Source organism: Dioscorea cayenensis, unplaced genomic scaffold (genome assembly GCF_009730915.1).
Source record: "Dioscorea cayenensis subsp. rotundata cultivar TDr96_F1 unplaced genomic scaffold, TDr96_F1_v2_PseudoChromosome.rev07_lg8_w22 25.fasta BLBR01001336.1, whole genome shotgun sequence".
NCBI lineage: Eukaryota > Viridiplantae > Streptophyta > Magnoliopsida > Dioscoreales > Dioscoreaceae > Dioscorea > Dioscorea cayenensis.
This window is the reverse complement of record NW_024087727.1, coordinates 93086-110190: the sequence shown is the minus strand read 5'-3', so window position 1 is coordinate 110190 and position 17105 is coordinate 93086. Positions and strand designations below refer to the sequence as shown.

The 17105-nt window shown below is 37.8% G+C and overlaps 1 non-coding gene across 1 annotated transcript; it reads right to left on the bottom strand.

The window, feature by feature from the left end:
- Positions 1–12624: 12624 nt before the first annotated feature.
- On the bottom strand, positions 12625–12736 carry LOC120256199. Its single transcript, XR_005535226.1, has one exon. It is a non-coding gene; the product is annotated as a small nucleolar RNA R71 (small nucleolar RNA).
- Between the last annotated feature and the right edge of the window lie 4369 nt (positions 12737–17105).

Genomic DNA, 17105 nt, shown 5'->3' with positions numbered 1-17105 from the left:
TCATGATCGACAACACCTCAGGATATGAGATGTTCTCCTTTATGGATAGATATTCTGGATACAATCAAATCAAAATACATCCGGATGATCAGAAGAATACTGCTTTCCGAACACCCATGGGCATCTATTATTATAGGGTAATGCCATTCGGACTGAACAATGCAGGAGCGATATATAAAAGGGCTATGACCAGAATATTTGATGATTTAATTCATAAAGTTGTGGATTCCTATGTGGATGATCTTATAGTTAAGACAAGTTCTAAGGACAAGCATCATGATGATATGAGGACAGTTTTCACACGCCTCAAAAAATACAAGTTGAAAATAAATCCCATGAAGTGTGCTTTTGGAGTCCTCTCTGGGAAATTCTTAGGCTTCATCGTGAGGCATCTAGGAATAGAGATAGATCCCTCCAAGATATAGGTAATCCTGGAAATGCTACCCCCTCAGACACTGAAGCAGTTAAGCTTCTTTTAAGGGCGTTTAGCATATACAAGATGGTTCATCTCCAACCTTTCTGGACGATGCAAGCCCTTATCTAAACTGGCCAAGAAAAATGGCCCTTTCAAATGGGATGATGAATGTTAGAGAGCATTTGAAGACATCAAACGGTACTTGCTGAATCCACCAGTACTAGCAGCCCCAATTCATGGAAAGCCTCTGATCTTATATATGGCGGCATTGGAAGGGTCTTTGGGAGCTATGTTGGCTTAGAATAATGAAGAAGACAAAGAAAATGCGTTATATTACCTTAGCAGGATGTTGGTAGAAGCTGAGAGTAAATACATGCCAATTGAAAAGCATTGCCTAACTTTGGTGTTTGCAGTCAAAAAATTGAGACACTACTTGCTAGCGCATAAAGTAATATTCATATTAAAAATAGGTCCACTCAAATACCTTATGACGAGGCCGTTTCTTACGGGTAGATTCACAAAATGGCCATTGATTCTGATGGAATTTGACATAACATATACTCCACAGAAGGCTATTAAAGGGAAGGCGATGGTAGACTTTCTAGCAGCACATCCTCTCCCTAATGATTCACCACTTAATCTTGATCTCCCTGACTAAGAAGCATTAATAATGGAAGAAGCAAGATGGCAACTATACTTTGATGGAGCATCATCTATAAAACAGGCACTCATGTCCCAAATGCCACAAATCAAAGCTAGGATAGGACTCGTTTTCTTCACACCGGAAGGGGAAATTCTCAGATATGCTCTCTCCCTTATGGAGCCATGTACAAACAATGAGGTATAATATGAAGCTCTTATAGCTGGTTTGGAACTGGTAATTACTATGGGAATCCAAGGCATAAACATATTTGGAGATTCACAACTCATTATCAAGCAAGTCGAAAGAGACTATAAGATATACAAACCCCTAAACTTCTTAAATATTACAAGAAGGTCAGAAATCTGATGAAGAAAATCCCTCAGGTACAGTTGAGGAGGGTTTTTAAGATCAGAAATTGGAAAAGCTGATTCTTTCGGCAAAAGTAGCAGAGGAGTTGGTGAATCCAAATTATGATGAAATCCATATAACCATAAGAAATAGAAGATCCATTAGCACAATCCCCAATGACGTGGAAGAAAAAAGTGCAGGGGGCAAAGCAGAAGTCTTCACTCTCGAAATGCCAAAGGAAGATTGGAGGCAACCATTCATAGAATATTTGAAATATGATAAACTCCCATAGGATAAATCAAAAGGTCTTCAGATAAAGCGAAGAGCCTTAAGATTTACCCTCATAAATGATATATATTATACCGCAAGTTATATAATCAATTACTCCTACGGTACCTCTCATATGAAGAAGCCAAGAAGTTATGCATGATATACATTTCCGGGATATATGGTGCGCACCAATCCAAATCCAAGATGCGACTCAAGATCAAGAGCTTAGGATATTACTGGCCAACCATGGTTAGAGATTGCATCAATTATGCTAGAAAGTGTTATTTATGTCAGATACATGTAGATTTTGTTCATCAACATCCAAATCCCTTACATCCCACAGCCACATTATGGCCCTTTGAGATATGGGGAACGGATGTAATCGGTCCTATCGAACAACCATCATCTTTCGGGACATCGGTTCATATTGGTTGTGACAAATTACTTCTCCATATGGGCAAAAGTCAATCCCGCTAAGAGAAGTCAAGACTGAGAATATCCTCAAATTCTTCAGGGAAAATATTTTATACAGATTTGGGACTCCAAGAAGAATTACTTCAGACAACGGCCCTGCTTTCAAAAGCTTCAAGGTCGGGAGATTCGCACAGCACCATAAAATAGATTAGAAATATACCTCCATCTAGAACGCTAGAGCAAATGGATTGGCAGAAGCATTCAGCAAAACCCTCTCAAAGCTGTTGAAGAAAGCAGTGTCCAAAAACAAGAGGGATTGGCATGAAAGACTCCCTGAGATGCTATGGGCATATCGCACTACATACAGGACTCCGACATTGTGCACGCCCTATTCTTTGGTGTTTGGAACTGAAGCGGTCTTACCTCTCGAAATCCAGATACCCTCCATGAGAAGGACATTGTAAAATGAAATTTCTAATGAAGATAATGTTCAGCTCCGCTTGGATGAGTTGGACTCTCTCAATCAAAAAAGGTTAGGGGTACAACAAAATCTTGAAGTCTACAAAGCAAAAATGTCTCAAGCCTACAACAAGATGGCTCATTTTCGGACTTTTACCAAAGGAGAGATGGTCCTTGTCCTGAGAAGACCCATTATCACCAACAAAAAGGCCGGTTGCAAATTCAAAGCAAATTGGGAAGGCCCTTATGTTGTGGAGATCGTTTACAAAGGAGGCGCATATAAACTTATTGATGCCAATGGAGAAAGACCGATGCCACCCATCAACGGTTGTTTCCTGAAAAAATACTATGTCTAATGTAAAAATGTTTGCCTATGACGGAACATCTGGTCCCTCATAGAGGTAGACTAGTCATATACAATTGAATATATTTCTCGAGGCAAAACATTCATTTTCATACATTTTTGTACTAAATTCATTTTTGTGCTAAAATTTGTTCAATGAAATAAAGAGATATGTGTTTGTCTATGATGGAATGTCCATCTCCATGTAGACCGGTCATGCACAGTTAAGCGTGTTTCCTGAGGCAAATACATCCATCCCTGTGTTTTACATAAAAAAAAACAAAATAACAAAAATAACAAATAACAAAATAACAAAATAAAACAAAATAAAACAAAACAAAAACAAAACAAAATCCAAAAAAAACAAAAAAACAAAAAACAAAAATAAAACCAAAAAAAAAAAAAAACATATGTATGTTAAAGTGTTGAAAGTTCAAAGTTTCTTTGATGGTGTTGCTCCAATCAAGATCTTCATCGGGTGACCAAATTATCTTTGATTGCCCTAAACTTTCTTTCAAATCATAAATACATGTTTAATTTTCAATCTAAATGGTTGAAATTTGATTTAAAGTCTACATGATTTATAGAAGAAAGTAGTACTGTGGGTCATGATGCAGGATACCTCTTCGCTATGCTTAATGTTGATCAATGTGTTAATCGGACCATGCCAAAAATTTGAATCGGTTTGAATTTTTTTGTAAAAACTCCAGACTTGACAATGCTCAATATAAACGGTTATGATTGAACCTCAAGACCATCAATTATCAAAATAAAATTGCAAATTAAACATGAAATTCATTGATGATTGTCATCACACCATATTCAAGTTCTTGCTCAAGATCAAACGGTCAAAAGAGCTTCAATCCTTCTAAAAGTTTTTCTATATGATCAAGGTGTTCTGATCTTTAATATGAACGGTGTTGATTAAATTTCTAAGTACATATGACTATCATAAAAAATTTGGCAATTTAGAAGCAGAATCTGCTTAAATTCCTGCACAGATACCTCATCATCAAGTCAAGCATCACCATATCAAATCATATTCAATTTTAGTGAAACATTTTTATAGTTATTTGTAAGGTCCTTATCTCTAAGATGAACGGTAGAGATTGGATTTTAAGCACATTTGATCATCATAAAGGTTTTGAGTCCAAAGACCATGTTTGTCTAGTTCCATGTTCGCCCATGGCGCTATCAAGTTGATGAACGGCTTATAAAATCATTCCAAAGTTGGCTAAAAGTATTTACAAATACAAGGCCCTTATTCAAAAAAAAATCATGATTTTAAATCCTTCAAGAATTTCATGGAAAAAAAGAAAAGAGCTACGATTTATTCAAATCAAATGTTTATAATCAATGTCTTAAAACCAATTGCCAAAACATAAACAAATCTAGAAAAGCAAACTAAGAAATAAACTAGGAGAGAAAACTAAGAAAGAAAGGAAAAAAGGTTCTTTAATGCCTAATTAATTTTAACAATGATTCTTTTGCTTCTTCCAACTCATCAAGCCATTTTGTGAAAATAGCCATAAGATGAGTTATCTTCTTGATCTTTAGCAAGCTGTGCCTTGGCCTCATCCAATGCAACTTGAAGGTTTGCTTGTGTCGGCTCGGAAGCTTCAAATAGGTCCGTTGAAGCCGATATCTTTTCACTCAGAGTCTTCATTGTGCCTTGAATCTCGCAAAGCTCGGCTTGAAGTTGATGTTCCCTCTCAGCAAGTTTTTGATACTCCTCCTTATTTGCATTTATGTCATTGGTCCAGTTTGTCCTGAGTTTGTTAAGATGAACAAGTGCCAAAGTTCTTTCATGCATGCATGCCTTGGATTGTTGACTATGGATACAAGCTTGAACATTAGGATCCTCTGAGGTTTCTTTAGGCATAGACTGCACATCAAGCGATCTTCTCTATGAAAGGCTCTAGACTTGTCAAAATCAATATTGAAAGATTCAAAAAGTAATTTTGACTCCTTCACTTTGTTGATGATGCCTTGGTCGTTGTGATAGACGAGGGACTTGATATTGTTGATCATCTCGTCTCGCAGGCGTAACACTACATTTGGTATATTTTTTGAACTTACAAAGAGAATATACAAATAAATTTTTACCTTCAATAAAATATAAAAATAAAAAAAAAAGAAGAAAGAGGGAAAAAACCTTGGCTTTGCTTAGACGATGTTGTGAGTCCGATATCGGTATTAACACCATCACCTTCCAATCCTGCTATAGCAGTAGGAGAAGGACCTTGTTTTGAAGGGGGTTGTCATCCTTTTGAGCTAATAGAATTCCAAAGAAATATTGTCAATATTCATGCTAAAATATATATATATAATAATAAAATAATAAATAATAAAAAACCTTAGGCTTGCTTTGGCAAACTTATAACCCCCAACGTCGACATTAGAGCCACCACTTTCCAATTCCTCGGTGGGAGTATGAATGTCCTCGGCAATTTCTTGGGTGACTAAAAAAAGAGAAGAAGAAAGAATATATATATATGTCACGGCGATACACACACAAAGTAAATAAATAAATAGATAAAACCTTAGTTCTGTATTGCAGGAGGTGTGGTGTCAACATTGACGTTACCACTATCAGGAGGTGTGCTAGCATTTTTGCTATTGCAAGGTACACTCTCAACATGAGTATTCCCGCCATCACTCTCCATTGAAGATGGGAGCATCTCTTATGAAACTTGCCGAAGGAATTTGATTAAAAGATGAAATACTTTCATTCTCTTGAGTAGCTAAAAAAAAGAGAAGAAGAAAATCTTTATGTAAAAAAAAAAACCTTCTTGGATTATCGGCGGGTTCTGCGGTAGCTCACTTTCCAAGGCAACTGGTACATCCCCTAATAGGGAAATTTTTTTAAAATAAATATAGATTGAAAAGAAAATGACAAGAAAATAAAAAGAGACAAAATGTTGAAGCATGATTGTTTACACATATATGAGAGTTCCCCTCATTGAAATATGATGTATGATTTCTTATCTCTCATGGATGGATACATGAATTGGATGAATGTTAGATTTATACTACCATTATATATACATACATGCTTGGTGGACCCTATCGTGGGTTTCATGTCATTCAAATGTATGATAAATGCATGTTTGACCATGTTCCATGTGCATATGATTCAAATCATATATTGATGATGGATTAGGAATAAAATAGAATTATAGACCTATTCATATTTTTATTAGAAAAAATATTTGCCATGTTGAAACCCCAAAGAAAGAGAATGTAAGACATAAAAAAATGAATAAAATGAATAAATTTATTGAATGAATTATTAAAAATGAATGAGAAGTGAAAAGGGAATGTTTGGGGGAATTTGCTTAATTAAAAAAAAGAGAGAAAAAAGAAAATTAAAAAAAGAGACGGGGCTTTGTTGCAAAATCTATGGAGAAATGTGGAAAATAAAAAAAAATATTTGAGGACACACATGCAAAATTGTGAACATGTGTGGAAATATGAAACCTAGACGGTTTAATTGCAAAAAAACATGAAGAATATGAAAATATGAAAGTTTTGGGGTTATTTTGCAAATTTTGAAGAAATGTGAAAAAAAGGGAAAAAGTTAGAGGGCCTAGTTGCATAACTCCTTAAAATTCATTGGAATTTGAAGGGCTAATATGCAATAATAATAATAATAATAATAATAATAATAATAATAATAATAATAATAATAATAATAATAATAGCAAAATAATAATAAAAGCATAAAAAAAATGCCAATACCTTGTAGTGGATAAGGAAGAGCTTCTTCAATCACAATATTTTCCTCTACTCCAATGTCGTCTTCCATCCCAACGTCGTTGCCGACCACAATGTTCTCCTTGGCGCCAACGCTTAAGCCTTGTGTGTTTACTTGATCTAGAGATAAGATGTCATCAAGTTCATTAAAAGTGTATAGATGAAAGAGAATGAGGAATAGTAAGTGATATTTCTTACCAACATGAGAGCTCATGTGCATCTCTAGACTTGATGGAAGAACATCATCAATGCTTGGAGGATGATGAACAACCCTAACATTGTCCAATGGGGTGTCATGAATTTGTATACCTGTCAACCACATATTTTGAGTCAAAAATAAGATTCGAATTTTGAGTCAAATAACAAACTCTAAATTCTAAGCCAAACAAATGTCTTATAAAATTTTGACTTTGAGTTAAATAAAAGGTGTGAAGCTACAAAGGTAGACTTTGAATAAAAAGTCGTGAATTAAAAAAATCTTTGAATTTTTTGAATTTCAAGAAAGAATTAAAATATATATATATTAAAAAAATCATTAAAAAAATCGTTGAAAAGAAAAACGTGAGAAAAAAAAGAAGAATCTCTTTAAAGATTTATGAATTTAAAATAATAATAATAATGAAAAAAAATTGTTAAAAAAATCATGAGAGAGAAATTTTTAAAGATTTAAAAAAAAATCTTGAGAAAAGAGAAGTTTTTAAGATTTTTGAAAAGAAATCGTGAGAAAATGAGAGAGAAATCTTTAAGATTTCTGAATTTCAAAGACAAATGAAAATTTTTAATTAAGAAAAATAAAAAAAATTGTGAATGAGAAGAAATAAAGAAAAAAAAGCAGATTTTTTTATGAGGAATAAATAGAATTGACATACCTTCAGTTCTTTGTCGCTTTGTTGGAACAATTGGGTCAACAGTAGGGTCAGTGTGATCAATGAATATACTTTCATTGATAGATTTGTAGCTCTTCAAAGAATGCCCTTGCTCTCTATTAATGGCTCTCTTGTCTTTGAAGTCATCTTGGATTAACAACAAAATTTTCTGCTAGAAAATGGCTTCAACAGTCCTCAACCATTTCTGTACATAAACAAGTATAAGTCTTCCCTCTCAGTCACGCTCAGGGATGTAGAATGAGCTAGACGTCTTCTGGCGAGAATGATGAAGCCAGTATCCCGCAAGAATCCTGAGAGAGGAAGCCCTTCTAGGAACATCAATATAAGGCCTGAGTATGCTAGTCGTATCCAAATTGGCACCCAAATCGGTGAGAATTGTAAGGTTTTGCAAAAAGATCTCCTGTACATCGAAGCGGAAGGATTCCACAACGAAGATTCATCACATATTCCATGGTATACGAATCCAACACGTTGGGTCCAGCCGGGTATCTAGAATCTCGTACTACCTCATCATTATGATGTATGAACGAGAAAGGGCGAGATATGAAATTGCTTTCATATCGAATGAATTTCCTCACATATATAGGATTAACAAACAGAGTTGCGGTGACATCTTGGGTATTCTTAGCAACCCAGGGATACTCGATGTATTGTCATCTATTCTTAGTAACCCAAGCATAAGAAATGAGCAGGGACCACTGTGGTAGAGAATCTGGGCCCTTTTCTATGTTTAGCCATGGCATTTAAGCCCAAGTATAAGCGTGTTAGCACTAAAGGGGCAAAAGCTACTATCCTCCCATGCGTGATGTTGCATGCCATCATAAAAACTCCTGGTCTAATCACCTTGCGATCACTCGGTATAATAAAAAAGCAAATCCAAAGTGCTATAAAAGAACTAAATCTGCTTTGAAAGCAGGCTTTGGAGGGGGATTAGAAGTTGACCTATAATGGGAGCTATGTCTTGATCTCCTAAAGAACTCCACCCAATCCTCAAAAAAATACATCTTTGTCGACGCTTTGTTTTGAGAGCCATTGAAAGATGTTGAAAATATTTCTTAAAACAGAAAGTTCAGGGTTATATCTTCGGCAGATTGTGTCATTAGGAGGTATGACTTCATCATAGATGTCTCTGGTAATTGGAAGTTCTTCCAATTCCTTGATGTCCCATAATGAAATCCCAACTTCTCCGTGTAAGAAGTGGAAAGTGTTAGTTTTGGGACACCATAGTTCTACTAGAGCTTTATAAAAGTTCATGTCAAAATTATAGCGGCCGACTGAAGCCACAATCCCACCCACCAATTCTCGCTTCAGATACGTCCTTGGAGTAGTTATTGATCATGAATTTGGCCCACTCTCCATAATTTGGAAGATCAAATTAAACTATTTTAGATAGGCTCCCTACTCCTCGCATCCAGGGCAATGATTGATGATTCTAGATACAAGGGTTCTCAAATGTCTTCAAATCTTTCGCTTCTCCTTCAAGTTTCAAGCAAATTACATAAGTCAGGCCGTCATCAAATCAACGGTTTGTGGATAATTTGTCAACAGGCATACGTTTTGGAAAGCGCTTTATCCACTCTGAGTGCTCTTCTTCTTCATATATGATTGCGGGTTCGGCTTTAGAATCAAAGATAGGAGTGTGGCGTATGAAGGCTAGACCTTGGGGGACCTTATTGTAATTTTGGGTCATATCCCAAAAAGGTTGAGAGGTATTGGCCGTGACAAAAGAAAGGGTTGAGGGTTCCTACTACTCTCACTCAAACTCACCAAAGAGAATTTCGTGAGAAAAGTAGGAAGGTGGCATTTGTTAATATAAATAATGTAACATATGTCCTAATAGAACCCAAATCCCAAGTTAATTAAAATTTAAATCATGGATATATTTAGAATTAAAATTGGGAATGTCTTAATCTTTGATTGATTTTCGATTTCTCTTTAAAATAAATTATTTGGTTGTCTTGGACTAGAAAACAAATCCTGAGGCAAATTTAAAAAAAAATGAAAATTACAAAATTACCCTTGAGGACATATCTCAAGGCAAAATGCAAATTGCAAAGTTGTCCTTGAGAATTTATCTAGAGGCATAAATGCAAATTAAAAATTACCCCTGAGAATTTATCTCGAGGCATAAATGCAAATTACAAGATTGCCCTTGAGAACACATATCTCGAGGCAATTTCAAATCTTAGGATGGTCCCTGTACACATCCTGAAGTGGTCCTAAATTTCATATAGCCTGAGAACAAATCTCGAGGCAACTTGAGAAATGCAACTCCCGAGGCACCCAAATATATATCTCGAGACAAAATGGATTAATTGAATTTAAAAAATAATAATGATAATAAATAAATTAATTAATTAAAAAATTTATTATTAAAAAATAATAATAATTCAAAATTTTAAATTTGAAATTATTTTAAAAAAAAAGAGAAAAATTAATAAAATTAAAATTGATCTTATCCTCTTCTTTTGACTCAGTCCGTGGAAGTTTGTGATTTTACGGGGGGTTTGGATGTTGAAGATAAGAATCAGAAGATTCTTTAAAAAGGGGAAACCTGAAAAGAAAAAAAGGGGAGGAGGAATTTATTTTTGAGAGCAAAAAAAAGGTCTTCTTTCTCTTATCCTTTTATATATTTAAATAAAAAAATATATAAAACATTTTGCCCAAGCATGCCGTCTGCCGCTCACCGCTGCCGCTGCTCGTACCGGTACCTTTCATTGCTCGCCGCTCAGCCGCCGCTCACCGCCGTTGCTGCTTGAGTGGCTGAGATAATGCCACCAACCATGTCGTCTATCGCTCACAGCTGCTGCTGCTCACCGCCATTGCTGCTTGAGTGGCTAAGATAATGCCGCCAAGCACGCCGTCCCGCTGCCGCTCATAATCGCCACCATCGTTTGCCGCCATCGCCGCTATCGCTTGAGTGGATGAGATAATGCCGCCAAGTATGCCGTATGCCGCTCACCGCTACTGTTGCTCACCGTTGTTGCTGCTTGAGTAGCTGAGATAATACCGCCAAGTATACTATATGCCACTCGCCACTGCTGTTGCTCAACACGGTTTCTACTTGAGTGGCTCAAATAATACCGCCAAGCATGTCGTCTGCTGCTCGCCGCTATTGCCGCTCATTGCCATTGCTACCTCCATTGCCTGCTGCTCGTGCCGCTGCTTCTTCTTTGTCTTCAGCATCGTTTGATAAGAACGAGATGGACGAAGGCCCCATGGACTGCGACCAGATTGGTGACAAAACTATGCTTAATGGGAGGAAGGGTGATGGTGTCCCGCAGGAGATTGATGAAGATCTGCACAAGCTGCAGCTCACTGTGTATGGGAAAGAGATGATGCGAAAATGTTGCACTTACGAAATTTCATTGTTATCTCATGCATTTAGTTAAATAATCATGCATTTTTCCTAGTTTTCATAGTGATTTCAGAAAAGCAAGAATCGGTTGAGAAACCCTGGAGACTGGGAAGAAACACAACCTATCTGTGGTCTGCGAGAAGTACTTGTAGTTTGTAAAGTGACTGGGGCCCAACTTCCATCTTTGGCTATAAAAGGACCAGAAAAGGGGCTTTAGGGTAAGAGAAAAGTAAGGGACGAAAGGGGTGGCGGCTGAAAAAAGACAAAAAGAAGCTTTGAAGACTTGGAAGAAGGCTGGAGAAGGAGAGTGAGAGCTAGGAATTGAAGATCAGACCCCTGTAGACATCATAGGGAGTCATCTCAGCCTTGTTGTGCTATTTCCTGCAGATTTTCTTTTCTTTCTATCTTTCCTTTGTAATTGAGATGGTGTGTGAGTAAAACTTTTCTTAGGTTTGGGATTAGCCCAAGGTGTTGAGTGTGTGATGTGTTGATACTCTTTTTGTATGGATCTTTTTATGCTTAATGGTAGATTTCTTGAGCTGATTTCTTATTTGAGTACACAGTTTGTGATTGTGAAAGCATTACTTGCTATCTTAGAGAACTAGGTTAACTGAAAGGATAACTTGGGTCTTGGAACTTCTTTAATCACCCTGAGTATATTGAAAGGTAATTCCTGAGGGTTTATCACTTAATCACTGTACTTATTCAGGTTTTGAAAGGGTTTATCTACCACGAGAGTAGGATATGGCCCTATCAGGACCTAACTTATTATCTCTTGAAAGAGAGTGACAAGTAGTTTAGGATTAATGCCTTCATGAGATCTACCCAAATCTAGTCTAGATCAAACACATCATTCATGTTACACCTTGTGGTGAGTTCCTAAACCTAAGCCTATTTTAACCTGAAGTGTAATCCACAGCCCAGTGTTTTCTGCAGCCTTGATTGTGTTTTATTCCCTGCTTCTTGTTGTTCCCATTTCACACCTTTTTAATTGCCTAGATAATCCCTTGTTACAATAGGTTGGTAATCATACTTGGTCCTCGTGGGATCGATACTTATTTACTACTTGGCAAAACCGTGTGCTTACGGTAGTGCAAACAAGTTCTTGGCACCATTACCAAGGACCATAGTGTGATATTAATTGATTTGCAACTTGGTTAGACTAGGCCATTTTATTATATGTTTTTCCCATTTAGTCCAACTCTCTTAACTTGTTTTCTTTGCAGTTCAATTCTTATTGTATGCAAAGAAATCGAAGTCTTGCAAGTCTATTAGAACCAGATCAAGAATTTGAGAGAGATTTCCGGCTTCAATATCAAAGGAAAACTAAGCTTAAAGAGTCCTCACAAGCATCAAACATGGAGGATAATAGCAAAAATTTTAGGGAGTTTGCAGCTCCGAGTGCTCAAGGATTGCATTCCAGCATTGCAATGCCACTGGTTGAAGCAAACAATTTTTAGCTGCAGCCAGCACTCATGTCATTAATTCAGCAGAACCAGTTTGGAGGTTCACCAGTAGAAGACCCACACCTCCATCTCTCTGTTTTCCTTGAATACTGCGACACTATTAAGCTCAATGGAGTCCAACAAATTACAGTTAGCCTCAGACTTTTACCTTTCTCATTACGGGACAAGGCTCGAGCTTGGTTACATTCACTGCCTGAAGGCTATATCAAAACATAGGATCAATTTCTCCAAGTTTTTCTTTGTAAGTATTTTCCGCCAAGCAAAACAGCTCAGTTGTGGAACCAAATCACTGGTTTTTATCAAAAGGATGGTGAATCACTGTATGAAGCTTGGGACAGATTCAATGAGCTTATGAGATTGTGCCCACACCATGGCTTGGAGAAATGGCTGGTTGTGTAAACCTTCTACAGTGGATTAAACTATAACTCTCGCATTTTAGTTGATGCTGCATCAGGATGAGCTTTGATGAACAAAAAAGTGGATGACGCTTATAATTTAATTGAAGACATGGCTCTCAACCACTGCCAATGGACAAGTGAAAGAAACACCACTCCAAAACCTACAGGAAGACATGAAGCGGAGACCTTAAACCTAATTGCAGCTAAAATGGATGCTCTAACTCAAAAATTTGACAAACTGAATGCAAATGCTCCAAGTGCCGCCAATGTCACATGCGAAATTTGCGGGTCCATAGGGCATTTAGCTGCAAACTGTCAGTTAATCGCACCCCCTCTTCATAATCATCAATGGAGCAAATGAACTATCTTAACACCTACAACCCTGGTTGGCAAAATCATCCTAACCTTTCCTACAAGAGCAACTAGTCTCATTTTGAGCAAAACTTCAGCTCTAATATACCTAGACAGCCACCGGGATTTCAGCAGAGGATTTCCAATCTACAACCAGCGGAGAAATCAAATTTAGAGGCCTTGCTAGAAAGTTATATTGCAATACAAGCTAAGCAGAATGAAGAGTTCAAGCAACAAGGTCAAGTTATGAACGAAGCAATTCAGCAGCTTATATCCAAGGTTGATTCCTTGGCAACCCACAACAAAATACTGGAAAATCAAATTGCTCAACAAGCAAGTTCTTCATCCAGACCCCCAGGAATGTTTCCAGGAAAACTAGAAATTAATCCAAGTGAACATTGTAAAGCCATAACTCTAAGGAGTGGACAGCAATTGGAAGATCCAAAGTCAAAATAAGCAGAAAATGAAAACATTGGGGTGAATCCAGCTGAGAAAAATGATACGCCACAGCAAACGGGTGAACAAAACAGTAAAGATGCAGAAAAGGTTGATGAAACACCAAGGTATATACCTTCAAAGCCTTAATACCACCTGTGCTATTTCCACAAAGATTAGCAAAGGCTAAGTTGGACAAACAATTTGAAAAGTTTATGGAAGTTCTTAAGAAGCTATATATCAAAGTTCCTTTCACAGTAGCTTTACAATAAATGCCATCATATGCAAAATTCTTGAAGGATATTCTATCCAAGAAAAGGAGATTAGAGGAGTATGAAATAGTGGCATTGATAGAGGAGTGGAGTGCCTTAATCCAAAACAAATTGCCTCCAAAACTGAAGGATCCTGACAGTGACAAGGTCCCCTTGCGTATATCCCGCAAGTGCACGGGTTTGTCGAAGTAATAATCCCGGGTGAGTGGGTATCGAATCCACAGGGAGTAGGGAATAAAAACACTTAATTTGCTTCTTAGCTATGTGAAAGATCAGTAGTGATAATTGTGACAATGATTCAATTCTCAAAAGTAAAAGCAACAAGTAAGAGAGCACGAGTAAAGGAGGAGGTAAGGCAGTCGATAAAGATAGAGTACTCGGATAATGCTCCACCTAGGATAATTGTTTCAAGTGCAAGAACCCTCTATTATGCTTCCCAATCAATGCAATAGTGAGTCGTGGAAATCCTTACTTACATAGTCCCAAATCTAAGGTCAACTATGCCTATCTCTATAAATGTCCCGGAGGAGAGATTAGATAACCTCTCAACCTCGCACTCGCATAGAGTTGCAATGAGCTCTAGGGATTCCAAGTGATAAATCTCTTCCTAATTATAGACCTAACCCTTTGGTCCAGGGGGAAGATCCCTAACCATGATTAAGCCCTAGATACTAAGATCACCTCAACGCTTCACTCCGTTGCACGCGCAACTAAGCCCCAGCGGAAGTTCATCCTTTAGACCATTCACTCTATTATGGTTGCAAAGAACTCGAGGAATGGAGGTAGAATCTATCACGTCGGAGGAGAAAGGGGACGCTCATGTACCTCTCGACTCACCCTCTCAACCCTCTCCAACCTAGCTTTGTCTAACGCTCGTGGTGTGTCACTCACTCACAAGATTACCAATGAGAACTCTCAACCCTAGTGTCACTCTAGGGGAAATATTCATACAATCAAGCATTGAAGGTTGGAACTCACAATAAAAATCAATTAATTGAAAGCATAATAAAGAGATTTAATGAAATAAATACATCCTAGGGTTCACAAATACCCAAGTACCCACTAGGGGTTTAGCTCTCCATGGAGCTAAGTACAATCAAAAGAAATAGAATGTAAAAAGCAATGAATCCATAGAAAACCCCCTCGATGGTCGTGGTCGATGGTCTTGTGGAGAGTCCTCTACTCGTCGCAAGGGATCCTTTGTCCGCCTAGGATACACCTCGCCCGGATCGGGTGCCCGACGAAAACTCTCCCAATAACCTTCTTCCAAACGATGCGCGATGTCAGAGCCATAGAACCTCTCTAAAACCCTAGCCAATACCCCTCAAAACCCTAGCCGAAGCCCTCTCTCAAGTTTGGGAAAAGATGGAGAAAAGAATACTGAAATCGGGGCTGAATCAGCTTTAAATTGGGCTGGAATCAGGCGACCACACGGGGCTGTGGATTTTACACACGCCCATGTGGAATTTCCACACGGGCATGTATAATTTCCACACGCCCGTGTGGATTCTCTGAATTTCTGTTTTCTCAGCCATCTATGAACAGTGTTACTACAGTACTTTGCTACACCATTGCTGCATTTCTCTGCTACATTATCCGACCTGAATAGCTTCCCGAATCCATACATTCATCGGGGTAACACAAACGGGCACACGTTCACGTCGTGGATCACTTGCTTTTTTAATGATAGACTAGTTGGTGGAGCTCTTGTTCTATGTGCATACGTCAGAATGCTCGAGTGTGACTACCCTTGTGCCCCTCCAAATGGATGTGCCAATTAGAATACGAGGAGGTTGGCACACACTCTAGCATCTCACACCCGACCTATGTCTTCGCGTTTGAACCTTAGCAAGATTTCCTCCAAAATCGGTGCATTATGATCCACATTGGCTTCTTTCCTTCATAATCGGCCTCACAACCCTACCTGCACTAAAGTAACATAAAAAACACACATATTAGTGTAAAAACCCGAGAAAAGTAATGCTCAACATAAGGAATGAACGCTTCGCATTCATATCGCACAAGCACTTCTCAGGCAGCTTCTCGATTCCATGTGAAATTGCGGCAGCAAGCTTTGAGAAGGCTCTATGTGATCTAGGTGCAAGTGTAAGATTGATGCCTTTGTCGGTGTGCAAGAAACTAGACATTGGAGAGTTGAAGCCGACAACAATTTCCTTGCAACTCGCGGATCGATCTGTCAAACATCCAATAGGTATTCTTGAAGATATCCCAATCAAGGTTGGTAAGTTCTTTGTACCTAATGATTTTGTGGTATTAGAAATGGAAGAAGACAATCAAATTCCAATCATTCTTGGAAGGCCTTTCTTGGCAACTACAGGGGCACTTATTGATGTTAAAAATGGCAAGCTTTCTTTAACTGTTGGTGAAGAAAAAGTGGAATTTGATTTGGCTAACTCTATTAAACACTCTTTTGTTGAAAGCTCTTGTTGTAGGGTAGATCTACTTGAACAAGCTATCAAAGAGGAGTTGCCAAAACACATTTCCAAAGACCCTGTCCTGTTGTGTTTGGTACATGATGAGATAGAAGATAATGAAGATGGTGAGAGTGAGGATTGTGCACAGCTATTGCAGTCCAAGAAAAAACTGCAGCACCAGCAGGCCAAAACTGAAATCCTAGAACCAGTTTCTACAGTACACAGCCCATATAACAGTAAAGCTCCAAATGTAGAACTTAAATCTCTCCCATCCACTCTCAATTATGAATTCCTTGGACCCAATTCCACATATCCTGTGATTATTAATGCTAATCTAAGCAGGACAGAATCTGAAAAACTTCTCAATGAGCTTAAATTGCACCAAAAGGCCATAGGATACACAATAGATGATTTGAAAGGAATACAACCTTCAGTTTGTATGCAGAGGATTTTACTTGAATCTGATTACAAACCTTCCGTTGAGCACCAAAGAAGATTAAACCCCAATATAAAGGAAGTTGTTAGGAAAGAAGTGCTCAAATTGCTCGATGCTGGTGTGATTTATCCAATTTCCAATAGTGAGTGGGTAAGCCCTGTGCAAGTAGTGCCTAAAAATAGAGGCATGACCGTTGTGAATAATGAAAGTGATGAATTAATCTCAACTAGAACGGTCACGGGCTGGAGGATGTGCATTGACTATAGGAAATTAAATAAGGCAACAAGGAAAGACCATTACCCACTCCCTTTTATAGATTAAATGCTAGAAAAGTTGGCTAAACACTCTCATTTTTGTTACTTAGATGGATTTTCTAGTTTTTACCAAATTCCTATCCATCCTAGTGACCAACACAAGAC